The 25,479-nt window shown below is 44.0% G+C and overlaps 1 protein-coding gene across 3 annotated transcripts in view; it reads left to right on the top strand.

The window, feature by feature from the left end:
• Positions 1-2,535: 2,535 nt before the first annotated feature.
• LOC138753671 (E3 ubiquitin-protein ligase pellino homolog 2) overlaps positions 2,536-25,479 on the top strand; it is a 109,233-nt gene continuing 86,289 nt past the window's right edge. For 2 of the 3 annotated variants that reach the window (XM_069916931.1, XM_069916932.1), the window contains exon 1: positions 2,537-2,668. The gene's annotated coding sequence lies outside the window, so the exon portion shown is untranslated. Of the gene's footprint in view, positions 2,669-25,479 lie in introns of all 3 variants that reach the window. The other variant, XM_069916934.1, reaches the window with a different exon arrangement.

Below are 25,479 nucleotides of genomic sequence, written 5' to 3'. Positions count from 1 at the left end.
ACCTTGACTTAATTTTTTTTTGTCCTCACACTGATGGTCAGGAACATTAGAACATAACTGAAGAAATAGAAGCAGGAATAGCCTATTTGGCACTTACACCTGCTCCAGGATTGATCTTCTACCTCAGCATCATTTTCAAGAACTATTCCCATAACCCCCGATTCTCTTACTATCTCATGATTTATTGATTCTTATTCTTGAATGAACTCAATGAGGGAACCTCCCCAGCCTTCCAAGGCTTCATTATCCTATAACATTTCCCCTTGTCTCTGCCCTAAACAGCCTACCCTATTTTCAGAGACAGTAAACTCTTATTTTAGTCTTCTCAGTCAGCAGAAAAATCCTCCCTACATCTTATCCTGTAAGATTTCCTCTCATTCTTCCAAACCGTAGAGTACTGGCCTACTCTTCTAAATCACTCCTCGCACAGCAAACCTATTGTCTCTGTAACCTGTCTGTGAGTCCTTGCTGTACACCACCCTCTATGGAAACTCAAGCCTGTGCACAATACTATCACAAGCAGAATCGAAGCAGTTTCTCTTTGATTGTTTTTATTGATTAGTCTTCAGAAGATGGGTGCTGTTAGCAAATCCAAGTATATAATGGCCATTGTTTATTATTCAATGGAACCTAATTTCTTCGATATAACAATTTTAGCCTTATTTTTCCTTCTTTTTGTGACAAGAAATTAGTCAACAGCTAACATGGTTATCTCACTGGATGGATGGATTTTCTCATTCTGACACAGGTTGAAGATGTACAATTAAACTAAAGATCACAAGCAAAACAATTAGTACCAACATTAATAAACTAACTACAAGGCACCAAGTTGTAGTGTGACTACATAGAGAATTTCCAATTTCAGTCATATGTCTGGTATCCAGAATTAATGCTGATTTACATACAAAATAAGTTGTTTATTTCACATTTTTTAATTTCCAAATTTTGACTAGTTTTTCATTGATTACATCACCTTCAGTCTCCCCATTTCCTTGGACATCTACATTTTATCACCATTCTGCTCTATTCTAGTGACTTCGCCAACATTGAAAACTTTATTAACATCCTCGATGAGAATCCAGCCCTCATTGAGGCCTCAGTAGTGGAGAGGGTCAAGAACTTTGAATTCCTGGGAGTTAACATCTTCGAGGATCTGTCCTGGAACCTCTACGTTGATGCAATTACAAGAAGGCTTAGCAGCGGCTCTACTTTTTGAGGTGTCTGAGGAGGTTCCGTATGTCACCAAAGACTCTTATAAACTTCTACAGGTGTACTGTGGAGAGCATTCTGACTGGTTGCATCACTGCCTGGTCTGGAGGTGCCAACGTTCAGGACAAGAAGAAACTCCAGAGGGTTGTTAACTTGCTCTGCAACATTACAGGCACCAGACCACTCCATCGAGGACATCTACATGAATGTCTTTAAAAAAAAAGCAGCCTCTATCCTCAAAGACCCCCGCCACCCAGACCATGCCCTCTTCACTCTGCTACCATCAGGGAATAGGTACAAGAGCCTAAAGACAAGCACTCAGTGGCACAAGGACAGCCTTTTCCCCACTGCAATCAGATTTCTGAATAATCAATGAACCAAAGATATTGCCTTACTTTTCATGCTCAATTATTGATATGATCTTATTTTGCACGGAAAGGTCCTAAGATGGTTATAGGTACACGTGCACGCTGACGCTGCCGGACAACACCGAATTTCATGGCTCGTTTATGACAATAAATCGTGCTTCTGATGCCTGTTGGGCTTGCAGAATTGTCTGGACTTTCCAGGAGAGCTGTACAGTGCGGCACTGCGCTTCCACGTGTGTGAACTGTTGCCAAACCCAGAGATTCATTAACTTGCCTAACCTTAACCGATTCCTCCAAGAAGTTGCTCTTTCAATGAGCATTTGTGGCTGTGGCGAACCAAATGGGCCAGGATGGATGGAAGATTCCCTTCTGCAATTGACGGCCATATGCTGATTTCAATGATCAGAATTTCTCAAGGAATTAGCTGAATTAAAAATCCCCCAATTATTTGGGAGCGAATTTAACACAGGCCATCAGTTCAGACTTCTCTTCACTTGGTATGATCACATCCTTGTCAATACCAAGTCTTTTTTTGCACTAGGATCACTGAATATCGAATTCAGTCTTTAATTCAATTGTAGTTGTTTTATTTGTTTTGTCATTTTTAAATTCAGCTGCAGCAAGTAAAAATGTCACTGTATAAGTCAATAAATTCATCGTCCTGTTGAATAAACTGAAGCAGGAGGGATCACTGGTCCATATGTGATTCCTTCCTTTGAAGCAGATACTGTATCTTCCTTGAATATTTACAGTATCAATGCGGCCGAAGGAGACTGCGACTGCAATTCAACCATCGAAGCGAGGCGATGCAAGTGGCTTCATGCGTCTCCGGCGGCTGGAAGCCACGAACAAGGAGCAACTTTCCTCCTCCGGACGGGGATGCTTCAGCCGGCGAACCCGATCAGGGCGGGGCTGTCCAATCAGTGGCGAGCGGGCGTCCTGACGCGCTGTGCCGAGTCGCGTTCTGGCAGCCTCGTCAGCTCCACGTTCCCGGACCGCCCGTGGCCAGAAGCCGCCGACGCCCGGGGGGCTCCCGCTGGAAGGGGCAGCCTCGTCGCTCCGAACTTTCCCCACGCTCGCCAGACCTTGCTGTAAGTACAGTTCGGACGACTGGGCTGAACTCGATCAGATGGGGTGTGAAGCGTTCGTTCCGGGGCTTGTTCGGCGTCTGAGTCCACTGAACGGACAATACTTTCCCCGGGTTATCCCGGCTGGCACCAGAATACAATGGCAACGGGCTCGCTGCGGCCGCGTTGCCCTGGAATGGCTTGCACTTTTATTTCGGGCCACTCTGGCAAATGCCACCGAGGGGCAGTTCGACACGCGCAAGGCAAGCAAAGTTGTTGGACTCATGACAAACTCTCTCATCGTGTTTTCACGCCAAGTTGATTTTCAAGCCCCACAAATAGTCCAGCGAGGAAGAAAGCCAGACGTGTCGGCAACCCCAGGTCAGGGAATGGGATAGGATCGGATGCAAGATGCTCTGTTTCCTCCCCTAATAGTGAAAGGAAGCCGCGCATTTCCTCTCTGTTCCCCCCCCCCCCCCCGCCGCGCTCCGTGACGCCTGTGGGAGCCCAGATGAGAAGTGTTCCCAAGGTATTCCTGCCGCCTGCATCACAGAAGCTTTGTTTAACCCCTCACTCTCTCTCTCTGCCTGTCGCCGAGCCCCGTTGGAGAACTCTTGTCCTCTGGTGGCCTTTTTTTAACCTGTCTTCCCAGGTCGCAATTTCAAACGTTTTCAGTTGCATATCTAGTCACGGTTTCTTGCTTATGATCTATCAGGACTCTCCTAGCCTCCGGCAGAGCAATCGCTTTAAACCCCCAATTTTTCCCCCCTGTAACTTGGTGTCTATTTTTTTTGTCACTCGCCTCCACGTGGGGTATATTGCAGCAGACATTTAACATGCAGCGAGTTAAATGGTCAGTCTGCACTGACCATTACATTTTACACTACCCCCCCCCCCCAAGGTTCTACCATTTACCTACACCCTATTAGAAAATTAACCCACCATCCCACATGCATTTTGGATGTGGGAGAAAACCAGGCCACCTTGAGGAACCCCACCCAGTCACAGATCCACATCGTCAGCACCACAGATTAGGATTGAACCCTGTCTCTAGGGCTAAGAGGCAGCAGCAACCTAGGCTGCACTAATGTTCGACCCATCTTTGGGACGTGGAAGGAAATCAGTGTATCCAGGGAAACCCACCCAGTCCCAGGGAGAATGTGCAAACACCACTTAAGCAGCACTGGAGGTCAGGATCAGACCCAACGATTCAAAAACAGTTGGAGCTGCAGAACTCCAGGGACTTGGGTTCAATCCTGACTTCCTGTGCTGTTGGTGTGGAATTTTCTCTGTGACAACGTGGGCTTCGATGGCATGCTTTTTTTTTGGTCTTCCTGCATCCTAGAGGTGTGATGGTAGGTTAACTAGCTGCTGTAAGTTGCCCATTGGTGTAAGTAAGTGGCAACAGAATCAAAGGTGGGCAAGAATAATGTGAAAGAGAACAACCTTAAAGCTGGCTGATGACCTGTCATTACTTTCTTTCTTCATCCATTTTCTGCTTTCAGTGTTTACAGCCCTTACAGGAGGGTTCAGAGAGCTTCATCGATGAACGATTTTATGAGAAGGTTGAAGGATTAGTTTTCAAATAGCTTTGGCCTGCTGTAAAAATTGAAATCCCCAAGTGGTAGTATTTCAGTGCAAACCTTTTTGATTTAGCTTGCATGTAAAATTCCAGTACATTTGTGGGGTGCGTGAAATTTCTATGCATTTGCTCTGTTCTCAATAAAGAATGTTTTGGAGGTCATCAGCACATTGAGTTGACTTCACTGTTGATGCAGCATCACATATTACCCCAAGTTTCCTGTTGCACCTGTTTGGTAGGTAATTTTCGGGTGGTCTACTGCCTGGTTATAGTCTCTCTCTTTCTGTGATGCTCAACATTGGAGAACAAGCAGACAGTCTGCACTGAGGTCCCTGGCATTGCCACTTAGTAACTTGATGTTAAGGAATGTGCAATGTGTTTCATAGTGTTAGTTCTTTTATAGAGTTTTCATTTTGATGAATTCTTTAACAGATCAGATGATACATGGGAAATTGCAGAACTGACACAGCTGTTCACCCAGTTTCCATTTCACAAGTACAATCATTTCATTCTGAAGTTTTGTAATTAGATTATTAATTACAGGTACACGTTTCCAAGGGCGATCTTTTGAGAAAAAAATTACACCTAATTTGGAAAGCTTTAATAGTGTGACTACATAATTTGATGTACTTAACCACTGTTATTCATTTCTTCATTGATGATTGGTCTTTAAATTGTATTTTTAATTTATGAAAAAAATGCAGAATAAGTTTTACCTAATACATATGATGTGGAAGAAATTTTGGTCTTAAATGCTTAAGGAATTGAACCTAATCTTACTAAAGTGCCAACATGCACTGAAACAATAATTCAAAAACAAAATAATGAAGATCCTGGAAATCTGACACCTGGCTATTGAACTGAAATGCCATATTACTTCTCTCTCCACCAAAGTTGCAAGACCTGCTGAGTATTTTCTGTTTACATCGCCAAAAGCTGTGATATTCATTGTATTGTGTTGTGCAGTATCTTCTGAGAAATTAAAAAAAACAGTTGGAGCTGCAGAACTCCTGGGACTTGGGTTCAATCCTTACCTCCTGTGCTGTTTGTGTGGAATTTTCTCTGTGACAATGTGGGCTTCGATTGCGTGCTTGTTTTTTTGTCTTCCTGCATCTTAGAGGTGTGACTAGCTGTTGTAAGTTACCCATTGGTAAGTGGCAACAGAATCAAAGGTGGGCAAGAATAATGTGAAAGAGAACAAGCAGTGGTGCTACAGATAACTTAGAGGTGGGATTGGGACTGATGCTATTGCTCTCCTCGGAACTGTCATGGGCTGAATGCCATTCTCCTGTGTCTTAATAAGTAGACAGTAAGCCTGAGTAGGCCTTGTAACACATGCCCAGCTATTACACATTTTTTGCCTGAAGCTTTTCATTTATCCACTTCTGCACAAAGTCCCTGCAGTAATAAAGGTTACAAAAGTTGTTCTGTGAACCGGAATGGAAGAAAGTCAGTGGAAATAAACCATATAGGAACTTCCCCAGAGGTAGAATATAAAGTTTGCCAATAGTTGACTATTAACACTACAATGGTTAAATGTAAATTTCTAGGCACATGTTCCATGCTATGTGATGTCACGACAAGTTCCATGATATCTACTGTATATGTTTGTGCACCACTTAAATGAGGAACAGAAACAAAGTTTCAAAATTTGATAGCCCACACAAAATTGAGCTGACAGTATTTAAATTTCTTTGAGCAGTGCACATAAAACTTGATCTAAGTTGAGTAATTTTCTTAGCCCTTTCAGGTTTTCATCAATTCACTGATATATTTTGATTACACTGAAGAAGGCCGGAAACCTGCAAACGTGTGTGAGCGGGAAATCATTCAGCTTCTGGACATTAGCATTTTACTGCACAAGTGTGTGCTCCAGAAGTTCCTGTCAGTTTCATTGCTTAATGACAGCAAATGCTGACAGCTTTGCTCTCATAACAATGGCAGAATCCGGGTCAATATAACCCCTTGGGTGGTTGCATACGTCATGGTATTAACTTGGCAGTTTTCTTTTCCTGCTTGGTTTTCACATTTTCAAAAAAAAAAAGCAGGTGCATCAAAAGTCAGTGACCCTCCACTAGGTGTGTACACACAACCCCTTTATTAAATTTTAGGGGTCAGTGGGTTTGTGATGAACTTACAATGAACTAAATCCAATGCTGTAAAAACAAAATTTAACTGAACATATTGCCATTAAAAAAAAAACACTTGTGAAATTTGGGATGGAAAATATGAGACCAATCTTAAGCTTTTTTTTCTTTAATTATGATTTATAGTTTTGGAAATATATAAAAAATTTAGAATCATTGTTAATCTTTCTGCTTTGGTATTACAACATCTAATAAGTTGGGTCCATCTGGCCATATGATGTTTTGTCAGATCTTATTACTAATTGAAATTCAAGCTTGTCAAATTCTTATTTTTATGTAATTCCAAGCATTTTGGCTTAATCACTTAATCAAAAACATTTGTAAAACATGATAAGAGCTCAGCTGGTTAAAATTCCCAATGAAATGATGAAAAGAAGTTAACAGAATTTTTCACACAGTAGCACAGCCACAAAGAATCAAACTGCATTTTTTAATGTAAGAATTAAAGACAAGGCCAATGTTCCTGGGGAGAGAAGAACAAAAACATAACAACCAAATAAAATCCTTCTCTCCATAAATATCCAGGTTAATATTGCTATGCCCCAAACCAGCAACAAGAGGACACAATACAAAAGGGTTAAATTTTAACTTGGTTTATTAATAACTACAAACAATATATCTTACCCAAATTAACCCCACAATATGCCTCTAATAGTAAATATACAGAGATTATTTATATTAAAAAAAGTGTATGTGGGGGGGAAAAAAAACCCAGACCACAGCAGTCTGTGCCCATTAGTCAAGAACAAAATAAGCGGAAAAATTCCCAAAACCCCAGGTCAGTCCAGTCAAGTCAGCCAGTCCCAAAACACAGTCCACAGAATTCACTCTTTATGTTCAATGTCTGAAATCAGTTCTTCAACTGATAAAAGGACTCCGAATGAATGTTGGGGGAGAGAGAGAGAGAGACGTGACTGATGTTTCTTGGCAGTAAACTTACGAATCTTTTGTAGGTTTCTTCGCCATGGGCTTGGTTTTTTTAAAAAAACCACATCACTTATGAAGTCTGTAGCTTTAACAAAGCTTCTTCACGTTCCTTCAACTGCAGATTCAAAGTGACTTTTTTGTCACACTCTAATTCAGTCAGCTAGAATAGTTCTCAACACAGAGCAAGTGGACTCTGTGTACCTGTCCGGCTTCCCCAGCGAACTTTCTACTTCTGCCTCAGCCAGATGCATTTATTCATTCATTCTCTCTCTCTATCTCTCTTTTTCTCCCCCTCCCCTTTCACATTTGCATCCCACTAAATTGGCTGTTCAGTGTCCTGGAATAAGAATGGGGGTTTGGGTTTTCACACTTGACCACCAAACTGGGACAGTGAATGCTTTCACGCTTGCAAAGAGCCATCCGTGGGGTTAGGACTGTTTTATCTTCTACCAGTGACATCATGACACATCGAGTGATGGTGGACCTGCCCTAAATCCTGATCAATGTATTATGATCGTATATTTGAACAAAGTTAATCATGCCTAATTATAATTAAGCTTTATGTACAGCGCAGTTTGAGCCCTTCAGCCCCTGTTGTTGTGGTGCTGACCTATAGAAACCTTTATAAGGGACCGTGGGAAAGTGCTAGCAATAAATAGCAAGAGCAGACAATTTTTAAACAGGGAGGGAAAATTGGTAGCGCTATAATGCACAATTTATACAGCATAAGAAAGTTGGTAGCACTATATATAGCACTCGAGATAATGTGGCAAACTTAGTAGCGCTATCATGTACAATTTAAACAGTGTGTGAATGTTGGAAGCGCTATCGCGTCCAATTTATAAATACTCTGGGGGGGGGGGGGAAGCAATGCCGGTCCTGCCCTCCCAGAATTCCACACAGCAGAGAAAGTGCTGTATGCTCGGCTGCATGCATGGAGCATTCCTGGAGGGGTTTCTCTGCTGCACGGCATTCTGGGAAGTCAGGTCCGCCGTTGCTTCCCCCCCCCCCCCCCCCCCCCGCCCATGGTCTTTATAAATTGTGTGCTGTAGTGCTACTAATTTTCCCACGCTGTTTAAAAATTGTCCGCTATTGCTACTTATTTCCTCTCTATCTCCCTCCCGCTGTGACTTTCCCATGGCAAAGTTTATCCCTTCATTTTAATCTTTTCTTCCTTCATGTTCCTTACCTGTTTCACTCTTGACTGATCACAATGCTGTCGTCTGTAGATAGGGGCTTCTCTCTTCTTTTTGTCTCTTTCTCTCTCGCTCAGCCTTTTCAAACTGCCTTGTAAAATGGGGTTAACCAATTTCCCGGTTAGCACCCCAGTTACGCGGCAGTTAGAAAGGGTCTGACCCGGTCAACCCCTGTCGGAATCCAGCCAGGTCCCTGAACTACCTCCGAGGTAGTCAGGGAACCCAGTTAAACTTACCTAGGTCATGTCCACAGGTGATTTGAAAATGAAAATGCCTGATCCGCTTATTCCAGAGATTTCAGCGTTTGTGTGTATGCGTCACCGAGCAGCTAGCATCTGAACGTCTGGCAATACCTCTGGTGAGTACGTGATGCATCATTCCGGGTTGGCGATTTTACAGGTAGATCTCCCTGCAATTTGAGAGGTGCTTGCACCTTTGCCCTGTAATCGCACCTGGGTCCCAGGAGGGATACCCAGGTGCTGCATTTTAAAAGTGGCTTCTCTCTCTTATTCTTATCTGCACAGCTTTACCTTGGCAAACCAGCAATGAGTTACACAGTTCTCAATAGAAATCCATCCTTTAAAGTGGCAGTCCACAGTCTAAAAGGTCAGTCCATAGTCCATAACGATATTGATTTCGTTGTTTACTATAAGAATATCAAAAGAAACAAACAAATGCTGGATGCTTTCAACATTAGCCTTATTTGTCAAAGTTCAGACATCAAAGGTTTAAAAAAAATGTATTGGCATTCTCCCCTCCAAGTACTGACCAGTCCTGAATCTTCTTGGCTTCTGAGATCAAACAATCTCAGGCACATGCAAGAGTTAAAACCTGAAAGTCTCTAGACACTGTGGTTGAAGCAAGAACACAATGCTGGAGAAACTCAGCAGATCAGTGTACTTTCTTTCTTTGGCTTGGCTTCGCGGACGAAGATTTATGGAGAGGGTAAATGTCCACGTCAGCTGCAGGCACGATTGTGGCTGACAAGTCCGATGCGGGACAGGCAGACACGGTTGCAGCGGTTGCAGCGGTTGCAGGGGAAAATTGGTTGGTTGGGGTTGGGTGTTGGGTTTTTCCTCCTTTGTCTTTTGTCAGTGAGGTGGGCTCTGCGGTCTTCTTCAAAGGAGGTTGCTGCCTGCCGAACTGTGAGGCGCCAAGATGCACGGTTTGAGGCGATATCAGCCCACTGGCGGTGGTCAATGTGGCAGGCACCAAGAGATTTCTTTAGGCATCCTTGTACCTCTTCTTTGGTGCACCTCTGTCACGGTGGCCAGTGGAGAGCTCGCCATATAACACGATCTTGGGAAGGTGATGGTCCTCCATTCTGGAGACGTGACCCACCCAGCGCAGCTGGATCTTCAGCAGCATGGACTCGATGCTGTCGGCCTCTGCCATCTCGAGTACTTCGATGTTAGGAATGAAGGCGCTCCAATGAATGTTGAGGATGGAGCGGAGACAACGCTGGTGGAAGCATTCTAGGAGCCGTAGGTGATGCCGGTAGAGGACCCATGATTCGGAGCCGAACAGGAGTGTGGGTATGACAACGGCTCTGTATACGCTTATCTTTGTGAGGTTTTTCAGTTGGTTGTTTTTCCAGACTCTTTTGTGTAGTCTTCCAAAGGCGCTATTTGCCTTGGCGAGTCTGTTGTCTATCTCGTTGTCGATCCTTGCATCTGATGAAATGGTGCAGCCGAGATAGGTAAACTGGTTGACCGTTTTGAGTTTTGTGTGCCCGATGGAGATGTGGGGGGGCTGGTAGTCATGGTGGGGAGCTGGCTGATGGAGGACCTCCGTTTTCTTCAGGCTGACTGCGAGGCCAAACATTTTGGCAGTTTCCGCAAAACAGGACGTCAAGGGCTAAAGAGCTGGCTCTGAATGGGCAACTAAAGCGGCATCGTCTGCAAAGAGTAGTTCACGTACAAGTTTCTCTTGTGTCTTTGTGTGAGCTTGCAGGCGCCTCAGATTGAAGAGACTGCCATCCGTGCGGTACCGGATGTAAACAGCGTCTTCATTGTTGAGGTCCTTCATGGCTTGGTTCAGCATCATGCTGAAGAAGATTGAAAAGAGGGTTGGTGCAAGAACACAGCCTTGCTTCACGCCATTGTTAATGGAGAAGGGTTCTGAGAGCTCATTGCTGTATCTGACCCGACCTTGTTGGTTTTCGTGCAGTTGGATAACCATGTTGAGGAACTTTGGGGGGCATCCGATGCGCTCTAGTATTTGCCAAAGCCCTTTCCTGCTCACGGTGTCGAAGGCTTTGGTGAGGTCAACAAAGGTGATGTAGAGTCCTTTGTTTTGTACTCTGCACTTTTCTTGGAGCTGTCTGAGGGCAAAGACCATGTCAGTAGTTCCTCTGTTTGCGCGAAAGCCGCACTGTGATTCTGGGAGAATATTCTCAGCGACACTAGGTATTATTCTATTTTGGAGAATCCTAGCGAAGATTTTGCCTGCAATGGAGAGCAGCGTGATTCCCCTGTAGTTTGAGCAGTCTGATTTCTCGCCTTTGTTTTTGTACAGGGTGATGATGATGATGGCATCACGAAGGTCCTGAGGCAGTTTTCCTTGGTCCCAACAAAGCTTGAAAAACTCATGCAGTTTGACATGCAGAGTTTTGCTGCCAGCCTTCCAGACCTCTGGGGGGATTCCATCCATACCTACTGCTTTGCCACTTTTCAGTTGTTCAATTGCCTTATATGTCTCATCCCGGGTGAGGACCTCATCCAGCTCTAGCCTTAGGGGCTGTTGAGGGAGCTGAAGCAGGGCAGAATCTTGGACTGAGCGGTTGGCACTGAAAAGAGATTGGAAGTGTTCTGACCATCAGTTGAGGATGGAGATCTTGTCGCTGAGGAGGACTTTGCCGTCTGAGCTGCGCAGCGGGCTTTGGACTTGGGGTGAGGGGCCGTACACAGCCTTTAGAGCCTCGTAGAAACCCCTGAAGTCGCCAATGTCCACGCTGAGCTGGTTTCGCTTGGCGAGGCTAGTCCACCACTCATTTTGGACCTCCCGGAGTTTGCGCTGAAGATGGCTGCATGTGCGACGGAATGCTTGTTTCTTCTCTGGACAGGACGGCTTTGTAAGGTGAGCCTGGTGGGCAGCTCGCTTCTTTGCCAGCAGCTCCTGGATTTCCTGGCTGTTATCGTCGAACCAGTCCTTGTTTTTCCTGGAGGTGAAGCCCAGTACCTCCTCAGTGGATTGCAGTATGGTAGTCTTCAGCTGATCCCAGAGGGTTTCAGGGGACGAGTCTGTGAGGCAAGGAAAAAGGTACATAACTGATGTTTTGAGCTTGATCCCTTCATCAGGTCATGGAAATATGCAGGCTACATTTGTTCAAGTGCCTTTTTGTTCAGTGGCTTGCTGACAGTTTTCAACCCAGTTATGTTTCCTTATCTATGCTATATAAAATACACTGTTTGACCTGTTTTCACATTCGACATCACATAACCATTCAAATTAATCAAAATGCTTCTTAAAAATGTTTTCCTCCAGCCATTAAAGTTTTTGAAAAAAATATCTTGCTCATGAAATGACTCCAATCCTGTACATTATGCATTTTCACCCAGGGTTCAATCTGTGTCTGAGGCCAACATCTGTGCTCTCTGGGTGAGCTGAACTCTTCCTCTGTGGCGGCTCACCATGAGGCAGGTGAACCAGCCCCGCTTGTAAGCCCTGCAGTGAGGCAGCAGGCCAAAATGGTCCCATTTGGGGTTACCCTTCCTCCCAGCATGGGGCTCAGAAACCCGCGCTGGGGGACCAGGTGATGCCCAGGTGACGTCAGTGCCCTCCAGCGCGGTTCTCAGCCAGGTCTGGGCTAGGAGTATAAGTGCAGTCCAGCAGCCTGCAATAAACTAGTCTGCTCACTGAGCTCAACCCGTCTGGTTGTGTGTGTGTGTTCTTTCAGTAGCAGTGTAGCTGCCGCTACAATTGGTGACCCCAACTGGTTCAAACGTCTTTGAACCCATCATGAGCGAGCCTGGGATCAGCGCTATAGCTGTGAAACTGCCTGAATTCTGGATTCAAGAGCCGGAGACCTGGTTCAGCCACGCAGAGGCTCAGTTTCACCTCTGCCAGGTTTCTACCAAATTCTACCATGTGGTTGCTGCCCTGGACCAGGCCACTGCCAGACACGCGCTGCACCTTGTTCAGAACCCACCTGCCGAAGACAAATACGAGACCATCAAGCGAATGCTTACTGGATCCCTCAGACTATCCAGACACCAGAGTGCCACTTGGGTGGTGCACCTCGACGCCCTGGGGCATAGATCCCCGATGGAACTGATGGACAAGATGCTCGTGCTCATGGGTGAACACACCAACTGTCCACTTTTCGAGTGTATTTTCCCCGACCATATACCCGGGGATATCCGGCCTCTGCTGGTCCAGGAGAGCTTCACAGACATGAGGAAGGTCACCCAGAAGGCCCAAGAGCTATGGCTCACACGATTTCCAGAGGGCTCAGTGGTTCAGCAGGTCACGAAGTACAGGCACGACCACGCCAAGCCCACCCCTAATGCTGCAGTAGAGCATCTGGACCCTGCAGGGGCCCCCAAGAGCATAGCCAAGGCCACAGCATCCGCTGCAAGCCTCTGCTTCTACCACCAGCTCGAGGGAGCCAGGGCTTGGAAGTGTCATCAGCCCTGCTCGTTCCAGGCAAACAACCAGGACGGCCGCTGTTAATGGCTGCGGCGGCTGGCCAAGGATACCGCCTCCTTTACCTGCGGGACTCAGTCAGCGGCTGGAGGTTCCTCGTTAACACTGGAGCCCAGATCAGTGTCATCCTGGCCACGGCCATTAAGTCCAGGAACCGACCTCGTGGACCTCCCCTCCGTGCGGCCAATGCAACAGAAATCTGGACGTATGGAGACAAGGCAGTCCACTTCCAGATTGGCCAACGAAATTTCACGTGGAGGTTCACCGTCTCGTCCCTCCCAACTGCCAACCTGGATGTAGAGTTCCTCCTCGCACATGGGCTTCTGCTGGACCTTCCAGGCCGTTCGCCTCGACACCTCCCGCTTGGAGCAACCGCAGATGGCCACGATCAACACGACCAGAGATTAGTTCCATCGAATCCTGGACGAGTTCCCGACACTCCTCAAGCCACAGTTCTTCACTGCCTCGCCGCGCCACGGGATGCTCCACCACATCCCCACCCAGGGCCCACCGGTTCACACCAGGTGGCGAAGGAGGAGTTTTTGCACCAGTTGGAACTGGGGATCATTCGGCGGTCCAACAGCCGGTGGGTTTCACTGCTCCACCTGTTCCTGAAAGCCTCCGGTGGCTGCCGTCCCTGTGGAGACTATCGACGGCTCAACGAGGCAACAGTTCCTGACCGTTACCCCATTCCTCACATCCAAGACTTGACGGCCAACCTGCATGATGCAAAGTTTTTCTCCAAGGTTGACCTGGTGCGCGGATATCACCAGATCCTGGTGCACCCTGAGGACATACCCAAGACAGCCATCATCACCCCCTTTGGCTTGTTCGAATTCCTGCGCATGCCGTTCGGGCTCAAGAATGCCGCTCAGATCTTCCAGCATCTCATGGACTCTGTGGGCAGGGACTTGGATTTCGTCTTTATTTATTCGGATGACATCCTCGTTGCCAGCAAGGACCAGGCGCAACACAAGGCCCACCTTCGTGTCCTTTTCACCTGGCTGGCTGATTTCGGCTTTACCATCAACCTGGCCAAGTGCCAGTTCAGGAAAGAGTCCATGCAGTTCCTGGGCCATACCATTACGGCTGAAGGAGCCATGCTTGCCGCTGCGAAGGTCACCACTATCAGGGAGTTCTCACGCTCGGACAGCCTCAAGGGGCTGCAGGAGTTCGGGGGTATGGTCAACTTTTACAACCGCTTCATTCCGGGAGCTGTGCGCATCATGCAGCCGCTATTTGCCATCATCGCAGCCAAGCACAAAACGCTTGCTTGGAACCCAGAAGCCTGCACCGGATTTGAGGCCACCAAGGACGCCCTCGTGAAGGCCACTCTGCTCGCCCACCTGCACACCAACCTGCATATGGCACTCTCTGTCGATGCCTCTGCCACAGCCGTTGGTGCCATCCTGTAGTAGCAGGTGATAGAAATTGGAAGCCGTTGACATTCTTCAGCCGCCTGCTCTGCCTGCTGGAATGCAAGTAGAGCGCCTTCGACTGCGACTTACTGGGCATGTACCTTGCGGTGCGGTATTTCCACTATTTTTTGGAGGGGAGGACTTTTACCATCTTCACCGACCACAAACCCCTCACCCATTTGCTCATGATAGCAAAGGATCCCTGTTTGGCCTGCCAGCGTCACCTCTCCTTCATGTTGGAGTTTACCACCGACATTCGGCACAAGGCAGGGAAGGACAATGTGGTTGCCGACGCACTCTCGCAATCAGCCATCTGCACGCTGACGCCCGGCCTCGACTTTGACCAGCTTGACCGGGACCAGAAGTCTGATGAGGAGACAAGGGCCTTCAAGACCGCCATCACAGGCCTGTGGTTCCGAGACCTCCTGACTCCGAGTGGCGAAGGCACCATCCTGTGCGATATACCACCAGAGGTTCCCCAGCAGGTCTTCCGTCCATCAGGTCCACGGTCCGGATGGTGGCAGAACTGTTCGTATGGCATGGGCTGCAGAAGCAGGTCGTGGACTGGGCCAGAACATACACCCATTGCCAGACGTCTAAGGTACTCACCAGGGCACCCGTACAGGAGTTCGAGCACATCTGGGAAAGGTTCAGCCACATTCACGAGGACATCGGTGGGCCCTTACCTGTTTCCCGGGGCAAGCGTTACCTGTTTATGATAGTGGATTGCACCACTCGCTGGCCTGAGGTGATCCCGATGCCAGACGCCTACACCGACTCCTGCTCCTGAGCACTGTTGCTTGGTTGGGTCACCCGGTTCGGCGTCCCAGGTCACCTCACCAGCGATTGGGGCGCTCAGTTCACATCTGCGCTCTGGGCTCAGCTCGCCAACAGGTTGGGGATTCAGCTACACTGCACCATGGCCTACCACCCGCAGGCAATGGACTGGTCGAACGTCTGCACTGCCACCTTACTCATGGCCCACCTCACCAGTCCTGACTGGGCGGACGAACAGCCTTGGGTGCTCCTGGACATCTGCTTCACTCCCAAGGAAGACCTGCAGGCATCATCTGCTGAGCTGGTCTACAGTGCGCCGCTGGCATGACCTGGTGAGTTTGTCAACGCACCTCAATCCCCAGCGGTCGCCGCACGAACTACTTCCTCACCTCAGGACTCGTTCGAACCCCCACTCCCACCCAGGCATGGCACCTGCCCGTCTCACGTTCCCGATGAACTGCTCTCGTTCAGTGGGGCTCGACCGTGGCACCTCTGCAGAGACTGTACAAGGGGCCATACAGGGTTGTACAGCGTTCCACCTCCACGTTTACGCTGGACATTGGTGGCAGGTGGGAGCTGTTTACCGTGGACAGGCTGAAGCCAGCACACCTCGATCCCATTGAGCCTGTGGTCATAGTCCTGCCCAAGAAGCAAGGCTGCCCGGAGATAAAGGACATTGGCGCTGGTTCGGGGGGTTGGGGGGCTGTGTGGTGGCTCACCATTAAGCAGGCGAACCAGCCCTGCTTCTAAGCCACGTGGCGAGGCAACCGGCCAAAATGGCGCCATCAGGGGTGTTCCCTTCCTCCCAGCACGGGGCTCAGAAGCCCCGTGCTGGGGGACCACATGACGCCCGGGTGACGTCAGCGCCCTCCAGCGCGGTTCTCAGCCAGGTCCGGCTGGGAGTACAAGTATAGTCCAGCAGCCTGCAATAAACTAGTCAGCTCACTGAGCTCAACCCGTCTGGTTGTGTGTGTGCTTTCAGGTGCAGTGTAGCTGCCGCTACACCTCGCTAGTTAACCTGCTGGATTTCTTTCACATCCCTAGCCTACCCTGAATGTATTAACTTATTCTATTTTAACCATTGCTAAATTATCAGGATTGGTTGCAGAATAAAGGGGAAATGAGGAACAAACATGGTAAACATGATTAGAATGTTTTTTTTTGCAGTGTAAGTGGCGTCATTAATTAATTGGACTGAGCAGAACACTTCAATATTGTAATTCATATTGACTGGAAACTCGTTTGTGTAGAACTGTTTTATCCATCACTATGTAATTAAAAATTGATTTCTTCTGGAGTAAATTACATTTATGATCATTTCTTTTCAAATCACACCAATTGCAAATTTTAACTACCACCCACCCCCCCCCCCCGAGACCTTGATATGATGCCATTTTTATTAAAATGCCTCCTTTCAGATCTCAGTCAAAAGTGAGTTTCAAGACAGTGAACAAAAGCTTGCATATGTCATGACATTGGTGCCAATCTAGCATACCCTTTAGGTTGGTGTGTAACTTTTTGCCCTTGTATTTCCGCACCGAAGAATATCATAGAAACAATGATGCATCCTCATAAGCCTCTGGCGGCCTTGTGCTCTCAGTCACTGAGGCTGATGTAAGCAGAACCTTCAAGAGGATAATCCCTTGGAAAACATCTGGCCCAGGCAGTGTTTCTGGCTGTGACCTTCAAAACCTCTGCAGACCAACTGGCTAGTGTTTTTGCAGATCGTTTCAACCTCTTGCTGCTAAGGTCTGAGGTCCCCACTTGTTTCAAAGGGACGTCCATCTTACTGGTGCCCAAGGAGCAAAATGTCCCATTTCAATGACGACCAGCTGGTGGCATTTGCAACCATCATGATGAACTGCTTTGGTGGGGTTGATAATGCAGCAAATCAATTCCTGCCTCAGGAAGGACCTGGACCCACTATAATTCACCTATTGCCATAACAGTCAACAGCAGGATGCCCCTCACCTCGACTATCAGTCTGTTGTTCACTGACTGCAGTCCAGTGTTTTACACCATCGTACCAGCAAAACTGGTCATCAAACTCAGAGATCTGAACTGTTCTGTACTTTGCAACTGGATCCTTTGCTTTTTACATAGAATTTACAGTTTTTTTTCCATTCATAATTTATTTCCTGCCTTCTGAAGTGGCTGTTCACACATAAATGGCAAAAACTGGAAATCTCCAGTTCCTTATGCAAGCTTGCACTGAATACCAGAAGTGCGGTAAGTAAAGAGATGGGTCTCAAATTAACATGTTGCTTTTTTTATGCAGATTTAGAACAGAAGAAGAGTTCATAATATATTGCAAGAATTCAGCATGCCCTTTATCAATTCAAATTCTAGCTCTTGGACATCTTGCAATTTAAAAATTGCCTTGGGTAATGACTTTGTCATTAAATGAACTTATTTTCCTGGTTTTGAACTCAATGCAAATAATTTATAGTTCATTTATTATTGTTGTTGCTTGCACAATAACATTTGGGAACAAAATACATTCTCTCTACCCACCCCCCCCCCCCCACGCCTATCTTTAGCCTACAGAGCCCCAGAGAGAATCCTCCTGTGGTATTGGGAGTTTTCCCCTTTTCTGATCAAGCCGTTTTCATGACGACTGCAGGAGAACAGCTATTCGGTTTGTAGAAAGTTGTGTCTTTAGGGAATGTGCCCTCTGGGAAATGAGTGGAGAGTTCATGAAGGGCTTTTGCAGCCAATGGAGATGCAAAACTGAGCCATCTGTTTGGGTTGATTCCAGAGCAGGTCAAAGGGTTGAAAAGGCTAATTCGTTTAAATCATTCCTTATCTTGAAGCAACATTATTTAACAGCGAAAAAAAAGCATTCTCGATGAAATCAGCTCAGAAGCATGTTTAGGTTTCTGCCCAAAAGTCTTAACTCCACCATAGCTTGGAAGAAAAAGAAGCCAGAATTGTCTTGAGAATGCATATCAAAGGCAGAATTAAATGCAGTCAAACATCAGTACATGTTAAAGATAATTTATTGGATAGTGACCAAGTTGTATAGATAATGGCATTGTGTATGTTATTTAGTGAATCCTTTTGTCAGTAGCTTTGTGTTGACAGGTTAATCAATTGCTATCATGTTACGCTGTATTGACCTTTCTGGGTGGCATCTGGGAAACACAGGGTAGTGGAAAGAACCACTTAAATTGCAGTGACGTGTAAGTCGAGAGAGCAAAGATCACCCTCAATCCTGGCTGTATGTATGTGATTAATTTGATTCCTTACAGAGCAAAAGGAAATGAATCTCAGTATCAACTGGTCCAATAGAGCGATGTAACTAAACAATAAGAAGTAGGATGCACATGTACACTTGCACTCAGTTCAAGTCCTCCAAATGATTAATGATGTACTGAGGTTTTTCATTTCCTAGTTCTCTGAATACAAGGAAAATAGGTTTCACAAATGCTCACAGCATGAACACTATACTTCATCCCTTCTTGCAAGTCTTGTGGTGAATTATAAAAAGTTTATGGCTTAGAAATGGATCCAATAGTCCTGTGTTGCTCATAAGTAGACTTTCATCCGACTTTGCCTCAGATTATCAATATGTACATTACTCACATTAACTGTTCAATGGGACAAGAAGTTCCACTTTCAAGCCAGCTCTCTGAATGTTTATATTTCTCTGTGACTAACACTACTATGTTGTAGAAACCTCTGCTGCTGGATCTTCAGTACATTCAGACAGCTATACTTTATTCTTGTATTAACTCCCTTGTAAGTTATTTTGACACTTTCTTCAGTATGTAGACCCGAACAAGTAAGCAGTACTTTAAATGTCGTGTCATTAAACTTGAGTAAATTGCTGAATAATTTTGGCTGCACACGATCCTGTCATATTTACTATAATTTGGTTTTCCCATCTTAACCCTTAGCATACTGAAATATAATTGTATCATATAATTTACTCAATTTTTTTCTGTAAAAGGTGGTTTCCATGTGTGTTTCCATGAATGAAAAAATAGTGTTTAATTAAATCATCACCCACAGTAATTTAAAGTGCTAATTTTGTATTTTCATATTTCTGACTTCCAAAGAAGTTATTCCATTTCACTGTCACAGTCATTTATAGGGCAGAGAATGCCTGACCTCCTCCTGCCCATAATGGAGAGGACAGGTTAGTGACCTCCCAGACCATTGTTACTTTTCACATTGTTGATGGAACGTCAATAGTATTAACCCAGCCATGACTTGTTATTGCAAATTAATTTTCTACGATGCAATACTTGACACTCAGTTGACGGTGTGGAAGATAAATCAATTTCTCGCTGTCCTGCTAGTTGATTAGTCTGCCACAAGTTGAAATTCTTCTGTATTTGTTGCTTCTGGCATTTAAAAAAAAATATCAGCCAATCGTTCTACCACCCGAAAATTGATGAGTTCTGTTTATTTCTGGATCTGGGTAAGTTGGGCAATTCTATTAAAAGTTGGTCCCAATTCTGTAATGTGAGCTTTTACATTTCCTGAATTAATGTTTTTGGTTATTCTGTAGTTTCAAGTACACAGACTCACTCAATCTTTGAGTGTTTCCTAATTTTGTATGCACTGTAAAACTACATACAAATAATAAGTATCTCATTGGTTATAAAGCCTTGGGACATTTTGAAGGCATGAAAGGTACGATGTACAGTACATGCAGAACTTTAATCTGCTTGTGTATCAAAGCTCTGTATCAACAATACTTTGACTATAAATACTTCTCATCATAGCCTAAAATGTCTCATTTTTGCTTTATTCATTTCCTCTATTGTTCCCTATTCCTTTTCTTTGATTAAAAAATACTAACTGCCAAAATTATGCTTCCTGCAGTAATTTGGAGGTTCATGAGAGAAGAAAACAGATGGGATCCTTGTATTCTTTTTCCACCTCCCCTAAATGATTCATAGGTGGAACTGAACACACATTGCAGACAGCTGTTTGGTAGAGCCTCTTGTCAACCAATTAGTCAACTTGGTTACAGAGTATAAACAATAAATAATAAGATGGATTAAATTGAGGGAGATTTAGTTCGAAGTTCTAAAGATTATATGTAAGGCTGTACTTGGCATAATGAATCGGAACTAGGCATGGAAGAGGGCTTACGTTTACATCTTCATTGTCATTCCATATCTCTACCATATTGAGAGAACCAGAAAACAGAAGTCATGTTTTGTTTTGCAAGTAAAACAGCACACAAAAGTTCAAGGATTAATCATCATAAATTCCTCTTGCATAAAATATTGCCCTTCATAAAAACCATTAGTAGGGTCGGAGTAATGACACAAGCCTATAAGCAGGGGTGAGGGAGAGTAAATAAAATGGATGAAAATGGGTTACAAAAATTGAGATGCAAAAACGACACCAGTCTTAACACATCTGTTCTATAATGACATGAGAAACCTAATAAGTATTTTATAACATGTGAATACTGGTGGTGACTGGAAGAATGACTGTGTTGAAATCTGTAAATTTATCACAATCGGAACACTAAGTGAGTCCATTAAACTCCCAATATTCTCAGCATTGACAAGCACACAGGGAAAGAGTTGGTCTGCTGAATACTAGAATAATTATATGCAAAACATTTGTACTTGTGATGTGGATTTAGCTGGTGCTGATATAACGAAATCTGAAATTCATGTTTAACAAGATAGTTTAACATCATGTATAATATGTACTTTACAATTATTCACTAATACTTTTTGAACACAGTTAATAATATTGGCCCAATTATTGGATATATTGGAAATTTTTTGGACAGCTTAGCCATTTCAGCCAGCCCTAAAAGGTGTATTTTGATGGTGTGAAATAGTTATTGTATGCCAATTCTACATGCAAACTTCTCTGATAGTATTAGTTCAGTTGTCTTATTGTATCTGGAATAATTGGATGAATTGCATAACATCATGAAAACGATGAAATTAAATTGTGGGGCAGACTCAATGGGCTGAATAGCCCATTTCTGCTGCTATGGTTTATGCTCTTGATAGCTACTACATTTGAAAGATCTGGAATAACAATCAAAACATGAATTATATTATTTCGTGGATTATTAAAATCATGAGGGTCATGGAGAAAATAAATGCTGACAGTCTTTTTCCTAGGCTAGGTGGTTCTAAAACTAGAGTGTAAAAGTTTAAAATGAGAGGGGAGAGATTTAAGAGGGACCTGAGGGATCATTTTATCATTAGAAGGATGAATCCATATCTGGAATGAGCTGCCGGAGGAAGGTATAGAAATGGGTACAATTTAGATGATCAAACAATATTTGGACAGGTATAACAATAGGAAAGGCTGAGAGGGTTATGGACCAATTTCAGGCAAATGGGATTAGCATTGACAAGTTGGGCCAAAGGGCCTGTTCCATACTGACTCTATACTGTGATTCAAATTAGTTCTGTATTTTTGGCAATGTTTAAAAATTAGTTCTAGCTTTAATTTTCCAGAGGAGTGGTGCCAACTTGCAACAATTTCACTGTGGGAGTTGAGGGTGGTTTTGAAAATGCAGGGAATTTGACAGGAATCCTAATTTAAAAAAAAATATCTTTTAATGAGACCAGTAAAGCTTTTATTTTGTATTACTGCTTCAGCTTTGTATCTGTCATACAAGAGTCTGTAACAAAGAGTGAGAAACGTACTTAGCAAGCTTGTAAGATTAAACTTGTTCTGCTTTCATATAACTGGCAAGGAAACTTTCCTTTCAGATACACAATATTAGAATATTGTAGGTGGATCTTACTATCATACTTGTGATGTTCCAAACTCAATATACTTTGGTCTCAAAATTGATTTTTATTTTGATCATTGTGTGGGGAAGTTGAATAAAAATTGTAACAGTGCTGTGGCTTAAAGCTTAAGAATCAACCTTGAGGAAACAAAGGGGCCTTCTAATTATCTCCATATTTCCCTATGACTTAGAAGGAAGCTGTTTGGGTGTATGCCAGCTCATGCAATAATCCCCAGTAATATTTTGTGTAAATTATTCTCCACTTATTCCCTTCAACCTCTCCCTCTCCAGATCATATAAATACACTTACATACTAGAGGAAATTAAGATGGCCAATTAACCAATCAACTAACCAACTACATGATGCAAGAGGAAACTGGAATATATAAGAAAAATCCGTCCAATCACGAGGAGAACGTACAAATTACACATGGATGATACCAGAGGTCATAATGGAGGTGTGAGAATGCTGCCCTAGTGATGGGGCCACCCATTCTCCATAGAGTAGCTTGATTTTATAAGTACACTTCATGGATATAAGATTAACAAAGGCAAGAGATGACACTTTTGTTTATAACCGACCTGGAAACTGAACATTTTCCTCAGCTCATCACTCAGGTTTTTTGACACACCAAATCATAATTTTTCTCTGAAGTGATAGCATTGGAAGTCTCAGCACATTTAATAAACAACTCTATCAACCCTAACTTAGAAAGTGATACCTCAAAGGTTTAAAAGCAAAATCTGTTCTTGACATTCTGGAACAGGGTCCACATTAATCAGTTAAGATATTGAAGGATTTCACTGAAGAGGATTTTTGGAACACATGTCTCATGTGTTTGTGTCTTGTATCTACCTGGGTGGTTGCCAAAAGTAAGAATTTTTGTGTACTTTACAATGTAATGGTAATGCATTTATTGCCATATACATTGCACTGAAATTCTTGCTTGGTACAGCCAAACAGGTACTTTGTTTCAAAAATACAGTTACTTAATTGAATTAAAAAGAGACAGACAATAAATATTTTGTGAACCTAGTGCAAAAAAATTGACTTAGCAATAGTGCAGACTGTCCTTTGTAGTGTCAGGGCAGTGCATGATTAGTGTAACAAGGGGAGGTTCAAGAGGCTAACAGTTGTTGGAAAGAAACAGTTGTTGAACTTCCTCTGCTCTGTGTTAAGATAATCTTTGAAAGTTAGCAATGAAATTCAAAATAACCCTGGAAATTAAACAAATCAACAGGAGTGGAAATCAGGTGAACCATAGCATTCAAGATATGGGGAAAATAAATAAAATTTATACTTTAAAAAAAAATAGAATCTACAGGATTTGCTGAAGCATTTGTTCTTATAGCCTAGAAATAGCATCATGCCATAGTTTGGTGTTAAAAGAGTCCAGAGTTCACTGAAAGTGGCCACACAAGTAGATAGGATGATAAAGAAGGCATGTGGTATGCTTGTTTCATTGAGAGGGGCATTGAGTATAAAAGTAATGAGGTCATTTTGCAGATTTATAAAACTTTGGTTAGGCTGTACTTTCAGTACTGTGCACAATTCTGGTAATCTAAAGGAAGGATGTGGAAGCTTTGAAAAGAGTACTGAACAGGATTATCAGGATATTGTCTAGTTTAGAGGATATGAGTTATGGGAAGGGATTGGATAAACTTGGGTTGTTTTCTCTGGAGCATAGGAAGTGGAGGAGAGGCCTGATTGGGGGAGGGGGGGGGGTGGTGTATAAAATAATGAGAGACATTGATAGGGTGGACAGTCAGAATCTTTTCACCAGGATAAAAGCATCACAGACCAGTGGACATGCATTTATTTGATGCAGTTCAGTGCTTCCTTGATTCAACTGAGCAACTAAAATGACAATTCAGCACCAGGCATCTCCATTTTGGGAGAGCTGGTCAACATAAACATTATTAACCAATGCAGATTCACACTTAGGATCTGCACAGACCATTTTCATATCCTTTTATATTGGAGCCAGATTCACTTCCCTTCATTTTCAGGAATTTGTCTTTCCATTTTGTTCTTTGGCAATCTCTTTCACATTCATTGACTCTATTTAAAAGTTTGCTCATTCGGTTACAGATTGGCAGAAAGTTTACAGGACTATAGTTCATATTAACAATTATACATTGAACAAAAAAGGTTATTGTAATTCATTGAATCAGTCTTATTGGTAAATTTGAAGAACTCCAAAATATTTTTATTCATCGCTACCAAGTTTTCTCCAATGACATTTAGATGCTGTGAGTTGCCTACTTTCATCACAGAGCCTCTATTGACAACACTGTGTCAGGCAATGTGTTGGATGCAGGGCGGATGTATGCCTGGGCTCGTAGTAAAGAATTGATTGTATAGTTCGTAACATAATTTTGCTCAAAAAAAAGTCTATTTAGTAGGTGAAGTAAAGAGAACTTTTCCCAACCTAAGCAAAATATTTTTGCCAACTATTCAGGGGGTGGAGAGTACGTGCATATTAATTAAGTTCTTCAATTTGAATTCAGCCACTTCCAGAATTTTGAGTGCCAGGTTGATTGACAGTGACTTTACTCAAAGCTGGAATAGCATTATTCCCATCGGCAGGCCAGCAATTAGTGATTACTTAGGATTGCTATTTTTCATTGACTATTTGTGCTCAATGAACAATTATAGAACCCAAGTGCACATTGTACTTTATTTTTAAAATTCAATTTTATTTACTTCAGATATTTAGCACAATTGACTGAAAATGAGGTTCCTTCCTTTCATGTCTTAATTCTGGACTTTAGAGAAACGACTTGGGCTGTAAAATATCTCGTATAGGACAACAAAAAATAGTAATGTCACTTCAGTGTCATTGTATTAGTTTGAGACGAATACATGCATGGAGGTTAATTTCTACAAAACACCAGCAAGCAAAATAAAAAATGCTCATATTTAATTTCTTGAGAATTTTGCCAATTTGGCTTCAGACAGGAGGGTTTTACAGTGATCTAGACAATGACTCATTTTCTTCTTCTTTGGCTTGGCTTCGCGGACGAAGATTTATGGAGGGGTAAATGTCCACGTCAGCTGCAGGCTCGTTTGTGGCTGACAAGTCCGATGCGGGCCAGGCAGGCGCGGTTGCAGGGGAAAATTGGTGGGTTGGGTGTTGGGTTTTTCCTCCTTTGTCTTTTGTCAGTGAGGTGGGCTCTGTGGTCTTCTTCAAAGGAGGTTGCTGCCCGCCGAACTGTGAGGCGCCAAGATGCACGGTTTGAGGCGATATCAGCCCACTGGCGGTGGTCAATGTGGCAGGCACCAAGAGATTTCTTTAGGCAGTCCTTGTACCTCTTCTTTGACTCATTTTATAAACATTTAAAAACCACCCCAATATGTTTATTCTAATTCTATAACATATTCATCCTATTTGAAATGAAGTATAAATT

Source organism: Narcine bancroftii, chromosome 2 (genome assembly GCF_036971445.1).
Source record: "Narcine bancroftii isolate sNarBan1 chromosome 2, sNarBan1.hap1, whole genome shotgun sequence".
NCBI lineage: Eukaryota > Metazoa > Chordata > Chondrichthyes > Torpediniformes > Narcinidae > Narcine > Narcine bancroftii.
The sequence above is the reverse complement of the archived record's forward strand: the minus strand, read 5'-3'. Positions and strand labels throughout refer to the sequence as shown.